At 40.3% G+C, this 23,021-nt stretch overlaps 1 protein-coding gene across 4 annotated transcripts in view; it reads left to right on the top strand.

Annotated features, from left to right (window-relative positions):
- Positions 1-7,798: 7,798 nt before the first annotated feature.
- The window catches only part of LOC148420614 (E3 SUMO-protein ligase ZBED1-like), a 43,118-nt gene continuing 27,895 nt past the window's right edge, over positions 7,799-23,021 (top strand). For 3 of the 4 annotated variants that reach the window (XR_015866223.1, XR_015866222.1, XM_088420223.1), the window contains exons 1-2: positions 7,801-8,913; positions 10,163-10,214. The gene's annotated coding sequence lies outside the window, so the exon portion shown is untranslated. Of the gene's footprint in view, positions 8,914-10,162; positions 10,215-23,021 lie in introns of all 4 variants that reach the window. The other variant, XR_015866221.1, reaches the window with a different exon arrangement.

Below are 23,021 nucleotides of genomic sequence, written 5' to 3'. Positions count from 1 at the left end.
GCCGGGAGAGTGGCGTCTGCATCCGGAGATTGTGCTTGCTATATGGGCTCGTTACGGTCAGATGGAGGTCGACCTCTTTGCCACGCAAGAGTCGACTCACTGTCGCCTTTGGTCCTCCCTGATGGAGGTCAACAGCCCACTGGGCCAGGTTGCCCTGGCGCATCCTTAGCCGTTTTGTCTACTATACGCCTTCCCTTCCCTCCCCTTCCCCTGATGTGTGTGGTGCTCCGAAGGGTCCTTCGTTGTCCCAGCAAGGGGCCGGGTTTGGCATCCCCACCCTCACCGGCTACGCCTGTGTGTGTGGCCCCTGAGGGGCCCGAACCAATGCTGAGCTGCTGCTCTGATTCAGTTGTTGTACAACAACAGGTGGAAGTTGTTTGTGTCGTGGTGCACGACGCTTGCCACGGACCCAATGACTTGCCCTGTTCCTGCTGTCTTGGAATTTCTGCAGTCTCTCTTGGATAAGGGTCGCTCACCTTCCACGGTGAAGGTTTATGTCACTGCTATTGCGGCCCGTCACACGTCGGTTGATGGCGACTCGTTAGGGCATGAAGGAATCTAGAAAAACCTTCTTGCCTTAAACTAGTTCCTAGCGTGTTACAGTACTTACAGAGACATCACCATATCTTCAGTCTCCCAAAATTTTGAATACTCAATCCAGCAGAATTCGGATATACAACAGTTGTTTTTGTTGAAAGATTGCCCATACCACAACATAGTGAAACAATTGATTTAATCCAGACAGATGGGAAAGTACACGAGGCCTCGGGCCAGTCCTGCCACAGGTCGGAGCAGAAAATGGCAACGTTTCACCTTCAACATTCAGTTCTTATACCCTTTTGGGGCATCTAGTCCCACTGTGGAATGCAAGTGTGTGCGTGTGTGTGTGCGTGTGTGTGTGTGTGTGTGTGTGTGTGTGTGTGTGCGTGCACGTGCGTGTGTCGGTGTGTGCGTGTGTGCGGGCGTGGGGGTCTGTTTGTGTGGGGATGGCGTCGTGCAGGCGTGGGTGTTTGTTTGTGTGGGGATGGCGTCTTCAAAAGTCTTTGTTCTTTGAAGCTGGAGGAGGTCTGTCCACCATAAACCCTGGCTGGTATCTTCTCTTGAAGGTCACACCTGGCCTTTTGTTCCTGGTGGAATGTTGTCTCGGGGGATGCTATCTGTTTCTTTTGGGGGTGCTGACTTGTCTTTATTTCCCCTGGGCCAGGACCATATCTGCTTTATACTGACATTATGTTGTGTCAATCTGTATTAGAATAACACAGTTCCATGTACACACTATTTTATTGATATATTGAATTTGAAAAATATGAATTTCCTTCAGGCGGCAGCCGCTTGATTCTTCATTGATGAAAGGGGCCCGCCGTCTCCGACCCTACAGTGCACCACGCACGCCTACCTGGGACCTGCACGTGGTGCTTGACTCCTTGTGCCGGCCTCCTTTTGAACCCCTGTGTGAGGTGCCTCTCAAGTGGGTTTCTCTAAAGACTGCATTTTTGCTTGCGATTGTCTCGGCCAAACGAATTGGGGAATTGCATGCCCTGTCTGTCAGCCCTTCCTGCATCAGGTGGCAACCTGATGGAGGCGCAGTCACTCTGTGGATGAATGCCACTTTCGTTCCGAAGATGCGATCCTCTTCCTATGTCAACAAGCCTCTGCTCATCAATCGTTTTGTGCCCCCGCCTGGGGACGATGGGATCTCTGACGACCTCTTATGCCCTGGGCGGGCACTGCATTTTTATGTGGAGTCTACGGCATCGTTTCGTAAGACATCTCAGCCTTTTGTTTTGTACGGGGGTCCTTCCATAGGCTTCCAGCTCTCCAAACAGCGTTTGTCTCACTGGATTGTAGACGTGATCACGCATGTTTATGGGGATTTGGAACTCCCCTTGCCTTCGGGAATCCACGCCCATTCTACTAGGAGTGTTGCAACTTCTTGGGCTGTGCTGAAAGGAGTTCCCTTGGAGGATGTTTGTGCTGCTGCTTCCTGGTCCTCACCTGGCACTTTTGCTAGGTTCTACTGTATGGATATTGCAGCCCTCCACTCTCTGTCTGTGGTCCTGGGCTCCTCGGGGGCGTCTATGTGAGGTTGAGGTGAGTACCATGGTCTCATGACTTCGCTGTTATTCGTCATTCCGTGCTTTTAGCACCGCATCTGGCGGTCTGGAGGGCCAAAATAGAACAACAGTTACGTATGTAACAGCGGTTCTATGAGCCCCAGAGGACCGCCAGAGTTACTTGTCACGCAGAGTCCCTGTCTCTGCGTTGTTCGCGTGAGTAGGTTCTGAGGGACTGACTATCGGGTGACGCTGCCTTATATATGTCCCCGGTGTCATATACATGACATTTTTGTTGGTATGCATTCTCTTCTTGTGCTTGCGCGAAGGCTTATTCCGTACTTTTAGCACTGCCTCAGGCGGTCCTCCGGGGCTCATAGAACCGCTGTTACATACGTAACTGTCATTTTATTTCCCATCAGCAAAACTAAATATGTCACTGACAAACATTAAACTTTAATGGTTAAAGATATTAGCCAGACTTTGGAAAATCAGGTCAAAAAAACGTATCTGTAAACATTATATTGGCGACATGCGGATATACGGAAAGCAGCACGCACTAGTTGCACGATCAACTCAGTTTGTGATGATTGCGCATTCAGAGGTGAAGCTTGACTCGTTGCTGCCTCACCTCTCGTTTCATTCCTGTATTTGAACAGGAAATATTCAACGATTTTAACGAAACAAAATGTTTGAAAATAGTCATAAAAATCAGTGGACAAATATTAATATAAATTTAATGTTATAATTTATTTTATTTTACTCTGCCTCACCTGCCTCCCCTGACCGCACGTTCCAGATTATGAAATATATGGAATTATGGGAAAATATGAATATTTATGAATTATTGGAAGGATGGAAATGGTCCCTAAAGCGAAATGAATGAAATGTTGTGAATGTGTAATTGGAAAGCTCAAAATGTTAAATCTCCCATTGGATATGAATATTGGAATATTGTAGTGAAAATATGGAATTATGGGAAATATGAAAACATTTGAATTATTGGAATGATGAAAATGATCCATGAGGGGAAATAAAAGAGTTAAATATTATGAATGTGAAATGGAAAAGCTCAAAATGTGAAATGTTAAATCATTGGGAATGAATGGGGAATCCTCCCATTGAAAATGAATTGTGAAATATTAAAGGGTAAAAAATCTGAAATTATGGGAAAATATTGGAATTTATGAATCACTTGAATGATGGGAATGATCCCTAAGGCGAGATGAATGAGCTAAATAGGTTGGTTTGCCTTCTTGACCCACACTTTATCAGGGGTGGGCAATTCCAGGCCTTGGGGGCCTGTGTCCTGCGTTTTCCCGTTTTCTCTCTTAAAGACACCTGATTCAAATGATTAGGATTATTTTCAAGCTCCAGCAGAGCTTGTTGACGAGCTAATGGTTTAAATCAGGTGTGTTAGGGAGAGAAAACTGAAAAACATGCAGGACACAGGCTCTCGAGGGCCAGAGTTGCAAACCCCTGCTTTAGCTCAATAGACTGCTCGCGTCCTACCTCGAACGATATCAAAAAGGTAGCATAAGCATAGCTGCTGTAATTTACAGTGGTAATTCAAGCCGACAAACCAGGACGTGAACGTGAGAATGTGATTGGCTAAGGCAGCCAAAGAGTATATTTTGGCTAAGGCAGCCAATGAGTATATAGTATTTTACATCGAGAGCAGGCTCCCACTGCTGGTTGAAATTGCCTTGTGTGAACCAAGTGGTTCACAACTTCCCTACAAAAAACATTGCGTCCGGAGGACGCGCGTTGATTTGAAAGTATGTGTCCCATGGGAAAAATTATGCATTGCAGATACAGGGACGCAGGCAAAATGGACCACTGAGTAGTGACTAAGTTGGAAGGGAAGTGAGCAGCTCGACACAGCATTTCTAAATTACTAATATCATGTTATGCGATGTTTGAATGAAACGTTTTGATTTTTATCCCGTAAGGCTTACGTCAGGCATCGGTGATGCCAATTGTCTCTGTGCCGCCTTCATTCAAGGAACTCCAGGCGGGCGGTCAAAGAACCAATCTGCACTACGATGGCAAATGACCTAAATTAGGCAGCACGCGTCTTGGGCCACGCCTCAACAAAGAAGCTAATTCCCGCTCAGGATGCTGCATCACCGCCGCCCATCGATCGAGATAATTGCAATTTAATAATCGCTCACGTGACAGAACGATGCTGTAATGGGACATGCGCCTGACTTCTGGCCATCATTGGCCTTCCACCCGAGGAACAAAGAGGAAACAGATAATACCCTCAAAAATAAAATGCAAATATGAAATGAATAGTTTCATCACAGCAGATAATATATACGTATGTAAGGTATAATATGACATCATGTATACTATAATAAAATATTGAATACAATAGGATAATAAAATGAAAAAAAATCCCCAAAATATGAAAATAAAACAGAAATATACTCATTCATATAATAATGTAATAAATAATATATTCATAGATAACTAATGTAATATTTAAGATAATAAATAATACAATAAAATATAAACAAAATACATATAAACTAAAATATATATAAAACATAAATAAAAATATAACAAAATATAAATATATGATATATGAATAAATAACATCAAATATTTATAATGTATTATATACATAATAAATAATATTGTGTATAATATAATACATGAAAGATAAACATAAACTTGATATAAAATTAAAAGTAAATGTACAATAAATATATCAATTAATAAAATTTGAAATAAAGAATATTAATGAAGAAATAACATAGATGTAATAAATGTAATGTAATAAATACAGATAAACAACCAATGTAAAATAAAATACATCACTTGTATAAAATCACTTGTATATGTCATATGTATTCTAATATTGACATGTTTCCTCCCTTTTACTTTGTGTTTTTCTCTTAACAATAGGATTCTTAATTGAGTTGATGTTGCCAGGGGGACGAGTTAGAGTGAAAAACCGTATGAGAGACTGTAACATGCTTGTTGAAGAACTGTGTGAGAGACTGTAACATGCTTGTTGGAGTTGTAATAAAAAAGGAGTTATAATAAAAGTTCAAGTAAGCAAGAAAATGCTTTAACCGTCCATCCACTCTGGAGGGTTAAGAAAGAGAACAGAGTGAAACAGTTCTAAAGGCAGAGTTCTCCTTCCGCCACGAGGAGGCAGTTAATTAAATTGGCAAGACATTGGCAGATTCGGACTTTCGCGATCAATACCTCACAGCCAAAACGTTGTCTAAACACCAATGATGCCTTTGTTCCTCCATCATAACATGGACTACTAGCGACAATGGCGAAAAAAAGACATTTGTAAAATATTTAAACCGTCTTTTTCGCTGAAAAGACGCCATTGATCTCCATGAGCAGCAGAGGATGGGTGAGTGTGCAGAGAACGTCTGCAAATTACTAGATGAAAAGGGAAAAAATAAACAGTAACGCCACAATTTGTGACTATGAATCAACTAACACATCAGAGACATCAAAATAATCATACTGCAACAGTTCTTTTGGAGGAAAAAGCGTTTGTTTAATTTTGGACAAGGTTTATTCTTAATGAATATTTATGAATTATTGGAAGGATGGAAGACATTAGCAGATTCGGACTTTTGCGATCAGTACCTCACAGTCCAAACATTGTCTAAACACCAATAATGCCTTTGTGCCTCCATCATAACATGAACTACTAGCGATCAACATTATCCGTCTCGCTTGAAGGGGCGGCTTGTTTTTAATATTTATCAATATTTTTGCCATTGTAGCTAGTAGTCCGTGTTGTGATGGAGGCACAAAGGCATCACTAGTGTTTAGACAACATTTTGGCTGAGAGGTATTGATCACAAAAATCCGAGTCTGCCAATGTCTTGCCAAATAACGAACAATAAAATAAAGTATACCAAATAAAACCGAAATATGCAATCAATATTATAATAATTTATATCGTGTCGTTAATAATATGATCATTGCTCATTTGAATATATTATATTTGGTAATTCCCCAAATATAAGACGCACCTGTGTATATACCCTTAATTTGGAGGACTAATTCTGGTATTTTCTATGTTACAGTTACACTTTTGCAACAATGTAAAAACTATAGAAAACCAGGATAAATCTCATATTCCTCAACCCTTCATATTTTCTTGTGTTCAAATCCGTAAGTTATATATTTGTTGTGCGTTAAGTTTGTTTGAGATTTCCCATATTGTGAGCTATCATAAACGCCTCACCGGTGTAACTGTGAATGCGCTCCAAGCAGTTGTTTTTCCTTTTCCTCGCGACACAGCTCGAGTTCATTTTACCATAAAGACGTCCACCTGTTCCCGTCATTATTGTAACTAAGAGGATGGCTGATGTAAAATTGCTCATCTGTGCATGAAAAAAAAATGTATGTATATATTATATTTTTAAGTTACCGTTTATAGGACACACCTATACCTTTGGACTTTATTTTTGGAAAAAGAAATGTGTGTTTTATATTCTGGTAAATACAATAATAATGTCATGTGTGGTTGGGGGTTGGTGGTTTTTTGGGTTGTTGGGTTTTGTTCATGTTCCTAAATTCACGTTTGTTTCCCTTGCATCTGTTTTTGCTGTCTGTGTCTCGTTAGTTTGATCTTGTCCACCTGCCTGTTTACCTGCCCACCTTGTGTCATCCATTCAGCTTCCCCTGCCTTTCATCTCTCTCCAGCTGTGTGTGTCTTCTCATTAAGTGTGAAGTTTATTTAAGTTCTCAGTTTGCTTTTGGGTTTGTGTCGGGTCATTACTTATTTTCTGCGCTTTTCTTATCCTTGCTATTATTGTTACCTCCCTGCTGCCTTGCCCTAGCTGTCTTGCCGCCGCTCTCCCCAGGATTCTCGTCTTCCCCGTGTAGCCCCCCCTTCCCGTGAGTTTATTTCCGTTCTGAGAGTTTCTGTTGTACTTTATTATTTTTTTGTTCCTTCGTTCAGTTCTTGATTAAATCAACTTTTTTAGCCTCAACGCTATCAGCCCCTGCAGCTATTGGTTCCACCTTTCCCACGCTCCTCACCAATATGCCTCACGACCCTGACAAGTAACTGAAAAGTATATAAGTAAATGACAAATGTATGAATATTAAATATAAATATAATGTTGAAATGAAAGGTAGTTGTGCTGTTGGGCCCATATTCATATGATGTATTATGATTATCATTACTATTTAATTATATTAGTGTATTTAATATTGATTTCAGTTTTATAAGATCCCCTGCTGTGGCTTCTTACATCCCCGTTGTTGAGTTACTATCGCTTCATATTTTGCTCAAAAGGCTGTGCGTGCGCGTGTGTGTGTGTGCGTGTGTGTGTGTGCGTGCGCATGTGCAGTCATGGCTTGATACCCACAGTCCAGACCTAGCGGGTGCACTCTATCCCCCACTAAGAGCCTCCCTCGTCTGCATCATTTATAGATTTTTAGAAACAATAAAGCCTTCATATCATGAACCCAAACTATATACTTAAAAGCAGAGGTGGCCACTTTGTCAGCACTGACAGAATGTACGCCCGTTTTGCCGACAAATGACGGGAATAGTGACGTGTCGTTCATGAACGAACCAGCTCTTGAAGCCGGCTCTTTGAAGTGAAAGACGGGAGGCGTCTCTTCATCGGGAGCCGCTGCTAATAGGAGCCCCCTGTTTTTTACCCCTTCGGATAAAGCCGCACATGATTGGTCACGATCCATGGTAAAAGAGGGAGGGGAGGGTTACACACACAAGCTGCAGTAAGGAGATGGGAGAGCGCTCAGAGACACGCGCCGCAGCACAATGTGAGCAGCACACGAACAGGACAGACAGGGAGACGAGAGAGAGCTCGATAGCGCTACAGAGAAAAAACAACACAGTGGAAAACGGAAAGGTGAGAAAATGGATCTGAAACGCAGTGAAATTTGGACTCGTTTCAACATAATTGATAGTTCAAAGCCAGAGTGTAGACTGTGTAAGGTACTTGGCACAAGGCACTTGGTTTTTCTTAATGCCAATCTTCGCTAAAGACTAGTTAAAAAAGCATAATCCAGGTAAAAGTTTTAACTTTTACCTGGATGATGCTTTTTTCTTTTTGTTTTACAAATTTGAATTTATAATTTGTTGTATGGTAATCAAAGCATACTTATGTTGTTTTACTGTAAATTGTGTATATTTATAAGCTTTTCACTATCAGAGATCGGAACTTTTTGATGACCTTGTTTTGATATGGGTCTTTGTACGTTATTTTTTTGTAGCACTCCATGTTGCACTCCATGTTGAGAATGTTGAGAAATAATAAATATAAAGCCATATAAAAAATAAATATTTGATGTACTGTATTTTTGTATTTTTAGTAGTAAAGTGATACAAGCAACAAAAAAAATGAGGAACCATTTGGGAGCCGAGCCAAAAGAACAGGCTCTCTAAAAAGAGCCTGTTCCCATCACTAGACAAGAATGCTCAGAAAATTGGCAAATTAAAAATGTCTGAATTAAATTTTCATCCGTTGTAATTGTCAGGATAGACATTACGTCAGATGTCCGTCATAGGTCCATCACTCGCGAGTGATGTGTCGCTCGCCAACGAGCCGTTACAAAGAGCCGCCTCTTTGAGGTGAACGATGAGAGCAGGCACCCTCCCTCGAGAGTCCCCCCCGCGCGTGCCCGCTCGCTAGCTAGCTTTCTCTCTCCCCCGCTCTATGTCACGCTCTTTTTTTCACGTGTCTGAGGCAAGGTTTGGCAGGGGCTCAGCTGCAGTGCTCAGAAAGGGAAAGGGCGAGGTGCTTGGTAGGTATTGCACCGAGTGTACGCTGAGCACATCCTCCGTCACGTCTGCGCAGCCACAGACAGACAGAGGAGAAAAGGACGACACACGAACACGGTTTGTAGTCCTTCAAGATGAGCCGAAAACGCTGTAACATTTGGAGACATTTTGTTCGGTTGAAGTCAGATGACAATAGGGCAGAATGCCGTGTCTGCAAATTTAAACTGTAGATGAGGACAGTTCATCCTACTCTCCAGCTAGAAGAAATGAGAGGCAGGTTTGCCTGTTACCAGCAGTAATATTAGTCAACCTTTTGCTGCTACAACTGTATCTACCTACCAACCATCAGGCAGTGAAAGACAACCAACAGTTAAAGATAAAGCAAGGTGTAGGCTATGTTTGTTAAAATAAAGCAATGTTTGTTTTGTCCACTGCTCCTGTTGCAGTTACTACTCTTTTTGTTATGATGCAGCATGTTTGATTGTTGTTGGCTGAAGTTTAATATATTTTTTTCTATATTATTTGGAGCCTTTTAAATGTTCAATAAAATTAGTAAAAACCCTTTTCTTTGCTTGATAATTGTTGCTATTTGCAGTCAGAGTGCAATATTGAGTTCACCAAGGTACAGTGGGCCCCCGGTTTACGAACTCCCTCGTTTACGAACTTTTCATCTTACGAACGTGGACCGCGGTGTTTTTTGTCCCACTCTTATGCACAAACCTTTCGTCTTACGAACAATCCAACATGTCGGTCAGTGTGTCCGAACTTTTTTTTTCGCTTTGCTGCATTAACAAAAATAACTATTCTTGCATGTCACCGAAACGCCGATATGCTATTGGTCTTATAATGTCACAGTCACTGTCTCAGTCACGGAGATGCTGATATGCTATTGGTCGATTAAAGTCACAGTCCCGGTCTCACTCATGGAGATGCGGATATGCTACTGCCCGGCGTCACGTCAATCACAGAAATGCCGATATGCTATTGGCCGAACGCCTTCATCTAGCTTGATGGCACAGCTGGTCAGTGTGTTGGGAAGACTTTGCAAACTTTATTTGTTAGACATGGCTTCTAAAATTGCAAGTGGCGGTAAAGGAAGAAGTAAGAGGATGATGACAATAGAAACGAAGCAGGAGATAATAAAAAAATACGAAGGAAGTGCACGCATAGTTAACCTTGCTAGTGAGTATGGCCGTAACCGCTCCGCAATCTTCTAAGGGCAAGACTTTCCTTGCCAGGGGACGGACCTCGGTCAACAACAAAATGGAGAGGCTTCTTCTATTATGGATTAAAGAGAAGGAAATCGCCGGTGATATGTTCGTGTTTGAGAAAAGTTCTCGTTTAAAAAAATAAATAAATTCTGCAGGTTCGTCTCTGCTCCCCTCCGCCTTCACCCAGCTCGTCACGTCGCCCCAAAGGTAAATGTCATTTTTCCTTTGTATATTTATGTTATTTAACTGTTCAGCGAAAAAAGAAGTAACAGATGTCAACATCTGTCAGACAGCGCCACCATACATTTTCCAATTCTCAATACGCTCAATCAGCTTGCAGAAACAGACAACTATTCACATATGCTGTATGACTGAAGGTATGCTGCACTATGTAGCGACTGAATGAAAAAAAAAAAATCCCTGTAGGTTATAGCCAGAGTAGGAAGTTTACTGGTCCCCAAAAAAATAAATAAATGCCAGCCACTCTCAGTCAACAATGCAACAGAAGTTATGAAAAATAATTATGATTGTTTTATGTATGACCTTGATACTCGTTAAATTCATCATATGTCTTTTAAGTGTAAAGAAATGACGCTACATGCACTAAAGCAGAGAGGCCCAAACTACGACTCGGAACCATTTGTGTTCCTCCCATTCACATTTTTACGGACAGAGGCATGTGCTAAAATAAATACATACATACATACATACATACACACACGCACAACACACACACACACACACACCCACACCCACATCCACACACAAACTGATTTAGTATCCCTTGTGCGTCAAGTGCTTATTTGATTAAGGTGAGCATGTGTTGTTGTGTAGTGAGAAAATTGGTCACATGGTAACAATTAGATATACGAATGAAGAAATAAATCGTTTGAGTGTATTCCCTGCAAGGTCTTTTCAGCCGAGGGTTGCAAGCCACATGCTGCTTCACCACAGGTGTAAGACACAAGTCAACTGCATTTAAGCTCTAAATGAATAGTCTATTATAAAAGTGCTTTCATATATAGGGCACACCGCATTATAAGTGTAATCCTGTGTTCTAACTGAACGCAATGGAGGCGTAAAAGCAGCCAGTTTTGTATAGTAGTCAATGTAGTTCATGCGACAGGGCACAATGGAGTGTCGGGCGACACGATGGAGTGACGTGCAGCGTAATTATGTGTCGCGGGAACGTTCAAGGTCTCACACAGGAGGCAGGAATGAATCATAGTGTCGGGTTTGCAGACACCCGGAGCAATCCAACACGGCCAGCTTGAGCTTTCAATACAAAAATGGAGCCAAGCAAGGGCACTTACCTGCCTTGTAGAATGGCAGAAGGGAGAACTTGGGAGAACTGGTATGTGCAGAACAACTGTTTAACCGATAGTTACTGTGCCAAGATACTGATAGTGCAGCACTGTCAGCACAGTACAGTATTTAGAACGGTATTGGCCACTTGATTGCGACATTGAAACATTTTTTTTTTTTGGCAGATGAGTATTGCCATAAAGCGAGGGACATGCAACGTATAAAAGAAGAATAAACTTGGTGTCGGAAAAAATATTGGCTTTGCTACATCCCAGATAAGTGAAAGTTCTCCTTTCCGGATCCACTGTAAAGTGTACAACTGTAAAGTGTACATCAAGCACACTCCCCTCTCCTCGCGCAACAAAAAGTGACTTCACAAAAGTGATCATCTTGACCCCGCAGCAAAACGCCTTGCGGAGAGCATAAATGATGCGCTTTGTCGCGTTCGGCTTTAAAGGCTTTTACGTGTGCCTTATAGTGCGGTAAATACAGTACCTTGCACGAGGCATTTTTTTCTTCTTTGGGTACCCGTTCAGTTCATGTGCGCCGTTAGGAAAAAAACAAAACAAAAAAAACAAGCAAATTAATTGCAAAAACAAGTGTTCATGCATTGTATGTCAATAACAAGGCAACAACTTGAGAAAAAAAACCTTCCTTTACCAATTCACTCTTCTTCAAACTTTTGAAGTCGATCCTGTTAGCATGTTGTGGCGTAACTTGACTGTCATGTAAACTGCCTTTTAGTTTGTTTTGATTTGCAGATTGAGTTCCCCTTCCTCTGAAAGGGGGCGGGGTCATTGGATACGCACACCTGTTGCCCATCACATCATGGGGCTTTTTAAACTGGCAAGTCTTTGCCGGGTTATTCCTTTGCCAAGCTCGCTAGCTGCCCAGTGAATCCCAGCGCCCTCTACCTGACGTTCAGCCCTCTTGAGATAATTTTGGTGTGTACTTTGTGCTTGTTATGTTTTACTGCTTGTGAACGATTTCTGTTGCTACTTTGTTTGCAGCCATCCTCCTGTGGACTCACGCTCTCGCACTGCCCTTTTTCCCGTTGAACTTCGTTACTCAGACCCAGACGTTCTTGTCTCGCTTTGTGTTGGTAGTTTGTGACTTTTGATTGCTACATTACCTACCCATTGGACTGTTTTTATTTATCCAACGCCTTGCGTGCGCCTTTTGTTAAGAAAATCTGTGACTTTCACCTCATGTGCTTGGTTGGGGTCCATTTTCGTTTGGGATCCGCGGGTTGTTCCTGACAGACTCATGACCATTGCCAACAACACTAAGCTGTCCTCTCCGGAAGTTCAATTGTAAGATACGTAAAAACACGTCTTTGGAATTAAGTTAAAGATGCTGCAATAAAATACCATTCAGTCAGTAGAGACTGAAGATTCAAAATGAATAAAAACTGAGCATGATGTAAATATGCACACAGCAGAATGTATGTGTGTTTGTGTCCCAGTCAAATCAAATCAAATCAAATTTTATTTGTATAGCCCTAAATCACCGAAGTCTCAAAGGGCTTCACAGATGAAAAGAGGTCATGTGGAGACCTCTTTCGAAAAAAGAAGTCGTACAGAGACATCTTTTCAGTGTAAACTACACAACAGCATCCCCTGTCAAAGCTCCCAAAAGGGGAAGGAAAAACCCCAATTAGGGGAAAATCAGAATTTCACCAGAAGGGACCACTGGTGGGAGGAGCCCCCATCCAGGCCCACAGGTTGAAGTGGATGCTGCATGTACCAAATACAGACATACACTTAAACAATATAAATTACAGAAAACATATTGTGCTATAATAGTGCAGTGATGTCTTGACGAGATAGGAAGGAGCTAAACCGTGTACAATTTTATAAGTAATTATCAGCACCTTATAATCACATCTCACGTGTATTGGAAGCTGTAAGATAAGTTAATTATAAACTGGCTGTTGCACTGATGAAGCGGCATTGTTTCATGTGCTCCAGGAGCTGTGCCGGCTCCCTATTGTCTATGCATAGACATTGGGATGTGTGAGTTGCCAACAATGTTCAAAGGGCGAGTAGAACCTGCCATTTGTACAATAGCCATGTGATGCCACAGATTGAATCATGAGACCCACCACGACCCAGCAACAACTTTTCAATAAAAGACTGCAGCCGGAGAGCTCGGGGAGAGAGACTTTGCAACGAGGCTGACACACGGTCACGCTCTCCTTCGATCTCTCCCCACTGCAGTGGTAAAACTAAATCTCTGACTCCTGAGTTATTATTTACACCTCTCCTTGGGCCATTTGTGGGGTATTGAGACCACTTTAAACCCAACAGAAGCCAATGCAGGTCAGCTAGAATCGGAGTAATATGATCGAACTTTCTCGTCCTTGTCAATAATCTCGCTGCTGAATTCTGTACAGACTGCAGGCTTTTTATGTAGGACATGGGAAGTCTAGAAAACAAAACGTTACAATCGTCTAGGCGCAACGTAACAAATGCATGAATTAATGTTTCTGCATCGCTAAGAGAAAGAATAGGGCGAATTTTAGCTATATTGCGGAGGTGAAAAAAACACCGTTCTTGTCATGTTATTAATATGTGTTCGAAAGGAGAGAGTTGAGTCAAATATCATGCCGAGATTTTTTGCAGAACTACTTTGGGAAATAATACAGTTTTGCAGGTTCAATGTGGTATTCTTAAGCAAGTGCTGATGATGAGAAGGGCCAATAATTAATATCTTTGTTTTACTGGGGTTGAGAAGCAGAAAATTGGAAGACATCCATTGTTTAATCTTGGCAAGGAAGGCCTCCAGTTTATTGCACTTGCACGGATCCGTTATTTCTAAGGGCATATAAAGTTGGGTATCATCAGCAAAGCAATGAAAACTAATAGCATGTTTACGTATAATATTGCCAAGAGGAATCATGTAGATGTTGAACAGTATGGGACCAAGTACTGACCCCTGCGGGACACCACATGAGATGGAGAAAGATTCAGAGATCGCATTGCCATAAGAGACTATGCGTCCTTCCTAGGATGTAAGATCTGAACCAAGAAAGTGCTGATCCCGAGATACCAACACATGATCTAAGATGTTCTTTAAGAATATGATGATCAATAGTGTCAAATGCGGCACTAAGATCTAGCAGTAATAATATTGATGAGATGTTGGAATCCATGTCTAAGAGAAGATCATTCGTCACTTTTACTAGGGCTGTATCAGTTGAGTGGTTGGCCCTAAAACCTGACTGAAGGAGTTCAAATCTATTGTTGTCTATCATAAAATCGCTAAGCTGTTGTGCTACAACTTTCTCAAGAATTTTGGCAATAAACGGAAGGTGTGACACTGGCCTATAGTTAAAGAGATTTTCAGGATCTAGGTGAGGTTTCTTAAGTAATGGTTGAATGACAGCCGTCTTAAAAGCTTCAGGTACAATGCCAGAGGAGAGTGACAGGTTGATAATATTCAAGACAGATGACCCTAAGACCGGGAATAAGTCTTTAACGAGTTTGCCTGGAAGCGGGTCGAGCATGCATGACATCGGCTTTGCTGCATTAACCAGTTGTGTAAGACACTCCAGGGATACTAAATCAAACTGGGACAGGGTAACCAGACTTTTTTTAATCTGATTGTCCGAACTAGTATCAACAATCACAGCCGAGGGGGTAAGTGGCGCTGCCTTTTTAAAATTTCGTCCTTTATCAGCTGAATCCGCTGAGTAAAGAATTTCATGAAATCGTGTTCTGAATGGAGGGAACTATGATTAATCTGCTGCTGTTGCGTTAGCTGTGCTACCATGTAAAATAAATATTTTGGGTTGTTTTTATTAAGACTAATCATTTTAGAAAAGTAATTTGTTTTTGTTAACCTAAGAGCCTCTTTACATTTCAGCAAGCTAGCGCTCCAGGACTGACGGAAAACCTCGAGTTTAGTTGTTCGCCATTTACGCTCAAGTTGTCTACTTAACAATTTACACGTAAGCGTTTCATCCGTAAACCACGGAGTGTGCCGCTTCTGACGAGTTTTAAGTTTCAGCGGCACAATAGAGTTTAGGGAATTTAAAAGAACCGAATTAAAATCATTCGCGAGCTTATTGACTGAACCAGTGAAAGACGGAAAGGCAGGTGTTGCGGAAGGCAGTAATTCAGAAAGTGCAGCAGTGGTTGATGAGTTAATATCACGGCTCTTAAAGCCTTGGTTGTGGATAATAAGACCACACTGAGCTAGGACTTCAAATGTTATAAGATAATGATCAGACATAGCGTTGGTATGCGGCAAAATTGTGACATTTGAGGCAGTTAGGCCATGGGTTAACACTAAGTCTAAGATATTACCATTCCGGTGTGTCGCTGCTTTTATTATTTGTGTAAAACCAAATGCATCGATTATTGCTTGAAATGCTACAGTAAGTGGCTCCAATGGGGAGTTCATATGAATATTGAAGTCACCCATAATTAATATATTATCTGTGTGAGTTATTAAGTCAGCCATAAATTCAGGGAATTTATCTAAGAATCCAGAGTATGGACCGGGAGGACGGTAAATAACTACCACATAGAATGGTGGTGAGGAGCTCGATTGCATAGCGAGAGCCTCAAATGTCTTGATGGTGTGATTAGTGCTCGTGCTAAGTTTAAGATCAGATTCTGAAATTAGGGCGACACCTCCCCCTTTTTTTACAAGGACGGGCAACATGTGAGCCCACAAAGTTTGGGGGTGAGGCCTCATTTAATGATAAGAATTCATTTGGTTTTAGCCAGGTTTCACAGAGACCAAATATTGTGATCTGTAATAAGATCATTTACAACAAGGGCTTTTGAGGGTAGTGATCTAATATTTATTAAGCCGAATTTAAACTGGGAATTTTTTCCTGGACTATTCTGAGTCCTCATGTTGGACTCATGTGGTAGTACTAATACTAACAAGATTTTTATCATCCAAGTCTATTTGCATATTTGACCTCGCCTCAAGGCATGGCCTGCGGAATGCTTAGAAAGAGGTGCAACCTTCCTCGTTTCACACAATTTGAAATTTAACACTCAAGTTGGGAGAAAAATAAAGTAACTCATGCTTCACAATTAAAGTTTGCCTTCCAGATGAGCCCGAGACCTTTTCCCTCGTACCTCATACTTAGCCCGTCAGCATAAATAATTATTTGCTGTTCACTCTCTAAGTATGTGTACCATTGTTTTATTCTTTTTGTAGCTTTGTTAACAAAAATGTAACAAAGTCCCCCAAATCCATTTTCACCACATTTTTATTTGGAGTGTGACACTATGATCAGTCTTCTTCAATGTGAAGCTGAATTTCTCCATTTAGTCACTTAAGCTACATCAAAAGCTTAAAAATAACAAAACAAACAACAACAAAATGACACTTCAGAACAAAAATGTCAAAAGTCCAGAAAATTCCATTTTAACCACTTATTTCCAGTGTTAAATTTTGCCAAGTACTCTTTAATGCTAAACTAGCTAAATCCCACTATTTAGCCACTTTAGCTACATAAAAAGCTAAACTCTATGTAACACACATTTATAAAAAAAAAAACAACAACAGCTAACAACAAATATGTCAAAATTTCAGAAAATCCAATATTAATCACAATTAACAGTATGACATTTTGTCAAGTCTTTATTGCTTAGATAGGTGTGTTCCTCCATTTAGGCTCTTTAACAACATCAAAAGCTAAAATTAAAAATACATATTATGTACTCGAATGCAACATAATACAGCAATGTATTAGTAAACTGTCACTAATCTTGACAGCGCGGCAAACAAAAAGGAGTTGTGTCATTTGACCAAAGCTTACATTCTGCTGTCTTTAATCTTGTCACGACTGTTTAAAGGGACAGTGTGTAAAATTTTGGCAGTTTTTCATTTAAATGGAATAGATTAAACAATTGTCCATTTTAAAAATTTACAATTGAATGTGTTCTTAATGATTAACAGGATGTTTTAAATATAATCATAGGTCTAGTTATCATTAAATCATAAAATGTTTGGGGTGGCCATCTTTGTTATAGCTACGGACAATGGTAAATGCAGCACCTGCAGCACCTCCTGAACCAAAAACAGTTTAAATTTTACACGCTATCCCTTTAATGTTAAACTATGTTAGTCCTCATTAACACAGTTAAGGTAGTTGAAAGGCTAACAATATACAATCTAGATTAGCACACATTTTACAAAGAAAATGGCTAACAATGACATAAAAAGGTGTGACACATGCATTGACAGTCTATTTGTCTGCTAAGTTTTATTCTTTGCTGCTCAGTGAGGCTAGAAGCTCTCTAGTAACTCAGACTAGCATCTTAGGCTAAAATTATAATTAACCATTATGTACACTTTGAGACATAACTAGTCACTCTGTCTTTTAACATAAAACATGTTTTCATTATAAACAACACTTGTGCTCCATGTACTGTAACTCAGTTCGGCTAGCATTAAAGGCTAACACTTTAGATCTTAGATTAGCACACAGTTTACACAAAAAAGGTCTTACAACAACAACAAAAATTGTGAACTCACATGTGTCTACTTTTTATTTGATCCCCAAGCATCCCATTAATCTATGTGATGCTAGTAGGACTCGCCGTACGACAAAAAACTGGTTAGTAGGTGTGACTTACATTGGACTCCCATATGACATTATAGAAAAGAAAAGACCATCTGTGTCCAATTACAGAAACTTTTTCGGATTGGCGAAATATCGGAATTAGAGGCCACATACTGGCCGCGCCATTTTGTGAAAAGTTGTAAAATTGGGGAACCTTCATGTTCCATGTATTAAAGGAATATACGTGTTTGATCTTAAAGTAGTTCATTAGATGTTGCTACATTCTGTGTATGAGAGTGTGAGACTGTAAAATGAACAAAACAATATGGGGTGCAAGGGAGTGTAAGAATAGAATGTTTCAGAGCAAACGGTGCTAGTCGCGGGGACGAGATGACCTTGGAACCTGGTGAAAAACAACTTTGAGGAAAACTACAACCAGGAGGAGTAAGCAAGCGATTCTGCAGGGGAAGAAAGACCAATGAGAGCAAGCTAAAGTTAACTGCAGTATGCACATAGCCAATAAAATAATGCCAGGATGCCTTTGTTGATGTGCCATTTGCATATTGTGTAGTATAAATCATTGCTGGGCAACTCGGATGTAGAGTACGTCTGCTGGTGGCAACAGCGACGTATAGGGCTGTATTGAAAGGGACCCGAGACCCAGGTGCTTGTATTAGATCTGCGTGTTAGGAATAAATCCACCCGTGTGTGAAAATGCCGGCTTCCTGATACCTTTCTATTGCAGAAGGAGCGCGCAAATTGTTGGATGAGTGGCAGTTGGGTAAGGTCACAAATTAGAGTCAAATTACTAACTTGAGTTTATGTTTATTTAGAAATAAAATTCCAACAGTATCAAGACTATTCTGGTGAATTTTAAGGTAAATTGCTCAAACAGAATTAGCACAGTGCAAAAATTTAAATACAATGGACGCCCGGGAACTTTTTTTAAACAATGACTTTTTTTTGTTTATACGAGAACTTTTTAAAATGAGAACTTATTTTTAAATGAGAACTTTTTCTAAACAACAACATATCACCTGCGATTTTCCTTCTATTAAAGCCATACTCACGAGCAAGGTTAACTATGTGTGCGCCTCCTTCGTATTTTTTTATTATCTTCAAAATTCGTAGCTCTAGGTCAAATGGGTCGGAACTTGTGCTGGAAACCCTTATCCTCCAAGTCTCGATGCTATTCGGACAAATTTTCAAATTTTCAGTTCATTTACTTACTGTTATGGGCTGAGCACAATACATGAAAGTTTGAAAAATGAAAATTTTGTCTGTAACTAGGTGACGGTATAATTGATTTGAAAATTACCCATGCAGATATTTTAAACTAAAGCTATGACTAGTAAAGTTTCAGATTTTTTGAAGTTTGCACATTGGAGTTATTAGGGTTTTCTGTTGCTCATTGCGAAAGAAATTTGACTTTGAAACACATATTTTGAAGCCACGCCCCGATCATATATGTTAGCCTCACGAAATTTTGCCCAGGTGAGCCGCTGTGTCAGACAATGGAGCACGCAAAATGTGAAGTTGATCGGGTCAAGGTTTCGGTACCGAAACGTTTACAAAAATGGGCCAAATGTTCAATTCAACAGTTGATAACTCTGATTCTGTACATCCTAACATATGCTTCTCTAATTGTTTTTGTAGGTCTTGAGGTCCTAGATATGCGTAAAAAAATTCGTAGCTCTAGGTCAAACGGGTCGGAACTTGTGCTGGAAACCCTTATCCTCCAAGTCTCGATGCTATTCGGACAAATTTTCAAATTTTCAGTTCATTTACTTACTGTTATGGGCTGAGCACAATACATGAAAGTTTGAAAAATGAAAATTTTGTCTGTAACTAGGTGACGGTATAATTGATTTGAAAATTACCCATGCAGATATTTTAAACTAAAGCTATGACTAGTAAAGTTTCAGATTTTTTGAAGCTTGCACATTGGAGTTATTAGGGTTTTCTGTTGCTCATTGCGAAAGAAATTTGACTTTGAAACACATATTTTGAAGCCACGCCCCGATCATATATGTTAGCCTCACGAAATTTTGCCCAGGTGAGCCGCTGTGTCAGACAATGGAGCACGCAAAATGTGAAGTTGATCGGGTCAAGGTTTCGGTACCGAAACGTTTACAAAAATGGGCCAAATGTTCAATTCAACAGTTGATAACTCTGGTTCTGTACATCCTAATACATGGTGCTCTATAATGTTTTTGTAGGTCTTGAGGTCTTACATATTCATAAAAACTTTTGGAGTTCTTCGGAGTTCAAATGGGTCGGAACTGGCAGACGTTTTAGGATCATCTGGGCTCAATTACAGCACGTTTTAGGATCATCTGGGCTCAATTACAGCAAGTTTTGCTCATTTGGGCAAACTCCGACTTTGAGGTGGCATACAGACCACCCACTTTATCACAAAGTCGTAAAATTTGGAAACCGTGATTCTCCAAGTCTCGATGCTATTTGGAAAAATTTGATGTACATTTACTCATACCGTTTTCGCGAGACATCGGATTTTGAGTTGTCATAGAGGCCACGCCCTTTATTGAAAAGTCATAAAAGTTGAGAACCTTAATTTGTAAATTAAATTGTAGATTTTGGAATAGAAAAATGTACAAAATTGGGCCAAACGCTACATTCAACAATTGATAACTTTGGTTCTGTACATCCTTACATATGGCGCTCTATGATGTTTTTGTAGGTCTTGAGGTCTTACATATACAGTACATAAAAAATTTCGTAGCTCTAGGTCAAACGGGTCGGAACTGGCTCTCGTTTTCTGATCACCTGGGCTCAATTACAGTAAGTTTTGATGATTTGAGCAAACTCCGAATTTGGGGTTGCCTACAGACCACCCACTTTTTCACAAAGTCATAAAATTTGGATACTTTTAATCTCGAAGTCTCGATGCTATTCGGACAAATTTTCAGTTCTCTTGACGAGCTTAGCACGACACATGAAAGTTTAAAAAATGATATTTTTGTCTGTGACTAGGTGGCGCTATCAATAAATTGATAATCAACCATGCAGGTATTTTAAAGCTATGATGAATAAATGATCTGTAAAGTTTCAGATTTTTTAAAGCTTGCACATTGGAGTTATTAGGGTTTTTGTTGCTCATGGTAACGAAATTTGAGTTTGAAACACATATTTTGAAGCCCCATCCCCATCATGTATGTTGGCCGATCTTCACGAAATTTTTTCCAAGGGTTCCCCTATGTCAGATAGTGGGGCGCGCTAAAATTGAAGATGATCGGGTCAAGGGTTTCGGTACCGAAAAATGTAGAATATCGGGCCAAATGCTACATTCAACAATTGCTAACTCTGGTTCTGTACATCCTAACACATGGCGCTCTATGATCTTCTTGTAGGTCTTGAGGTCTCACACATACATAAAAAATTCCGTAGCTCTAGGTCGAACGGGTCGGAACTGGCTGCCGTTCTATGATCACCTGGGCTCAGTTACAGTAAGTTTAGATGATTTGAGCAAACTCCGACTTTGGGGTGGCATACAGACAACCCACTTTATCACAAAGTCATAAAATTTGGATACCTTTATTCTCCAAGTCTCGATGCTGTTCGCACAAATTTTCAGTACATTTACTCTTATGGGCTTAGCACAACACATGAAAGTTTAAAAAAGGACATTTTTGTTTGTAAATAGGTGGCGCTATAAATAATTTGAAAAATAACCATGCAGATATTTTAAAGCAAATACTAGTAGATTTTCTGTAAAGTTTCAGGTTTTTTTCAAGCTTGCACATTGGAGTTATTAGGGTTTTTGTTGCTCATGGCGAAGGAAATGTGACTTTGGTTGACAAATACGATGGGGGTGGGGCTTCAAAATACGTTTTCCAATCTTCTCAAAATTTTGCCCAGGCATGCCCCTATGTCAGATAATTAGGCACGCCAAATTAGAAGTTGATCGGGTCAAGGGTTTCGGTACCGAAAAATGTAGAAAATCGGGCCAAATTCTACATTCAACAATTGATAACTCTGGTTCTGTACATCCTAACACATGGCGCTCTACCATGTTTTTGTAGGTCTTGAGGTCCTACATATGCATACAAAATTTCGTAGCTCTAGGTCAAACGGGTCGGAAGGGGCTGCCATTTGAAGGATCATCTGGGTTCAATTACAGCAAGTTTTGCTGATTTGGGAAAACTCTGACTTTGAGGTGGTGTAGAGACCACCCCCTTTATCACAAAGTCGTAAAATTTGGAAACTCATATCTCTTAAGTATTGATGCTATTTGGGCAAAATTTCAGTTCATTTACTTTTACAGGCTTAGCACAACACATGAACGTTTACATGAACATTTTTGTCTGTGACTAGGTGGCGCTATGAATAAGTTGATATTCAACCATGCAAATATTTTAAAGCTTTCACTAGTAAAATTCCTGTAAAATTTCAGATTTTTTCAAGCTTGCACATTGGAGTTATTAGGGTTTTTGTTGCTCATGGCTAACGAAATTTGAGTTTGAAACACGTATTTTGAAGCCCCACCCACATCATATATGATAGCCGATCTTCACGAAATTTTGCCTAAGTGTTCCCCTTTGTCAGTTAATGGGGCACGCCAAATGTGAAGTTGATCGGGTCAAGGGTTTCGGTACCGAAAAATGTAGAAAATCGGGTCATATGCTACATTCAATAATTGATAACTCTGGTTCTGTACATCCTAACATATGGCGCTCTATGATGTTTTTGTAGGTCTTGAGGTCCTACATATGCATACAAAATTTCGTAGCTCTAGGTCAAACGGGTCGGAAGGGGCTGCCGTTTGAAGGATCATCTGGGCTAAATTACAGCAAGTTTTGCTGATTTGGGCAAACTCCGACTTTGAGGTGGCATACAGATCACCCCCCTAATCACAAAGTTGTAAAAATTGAATTTCATCTAAGTCTCGATGCTATTCTTACTAATTTTCAGTCCATTTGCTCATTTGGGCTTTGCACAATACGTGAAAGTTTAAAAAATGACATTTTTGTCTGTAACTAGGTGGCGCTGTAAATAATTTTAAAATTTATCATGCAGATATTTTAAGGACATAACTAGTAAATTATCTATAAAGTGTCAGATTTTTTGAAGCTTGCACTTTGGAGTTATTAAGGTTTTTGTTCCTCATGGCAAAGGAAATTTGACACACATAATTTAAAGCCCCGCCCCCATCATAT

The sequence above is a fragment of the Hippichthys cyanospilos genome, chromosome 7 (assembly GCF_059441005.1).
Source record: "Hippichthys cyanospilos isolate Australia breed blue-spotted pipefish chromosome 7, RoL_Hcya_1.0, whole genome shotgun sequence".
NCBI classification, from domain to species: Eukaryota; Metazoa; Chordata; class Actinopteri; order Syngnathiformes; family Syngnathidae; genus Hippichthys; species Hippichthys cyanospilos.
Note: the sequence above shows the minus strand (reverse complement) of the source record. Positions and strands in the feature narration are given on the sequence as shown.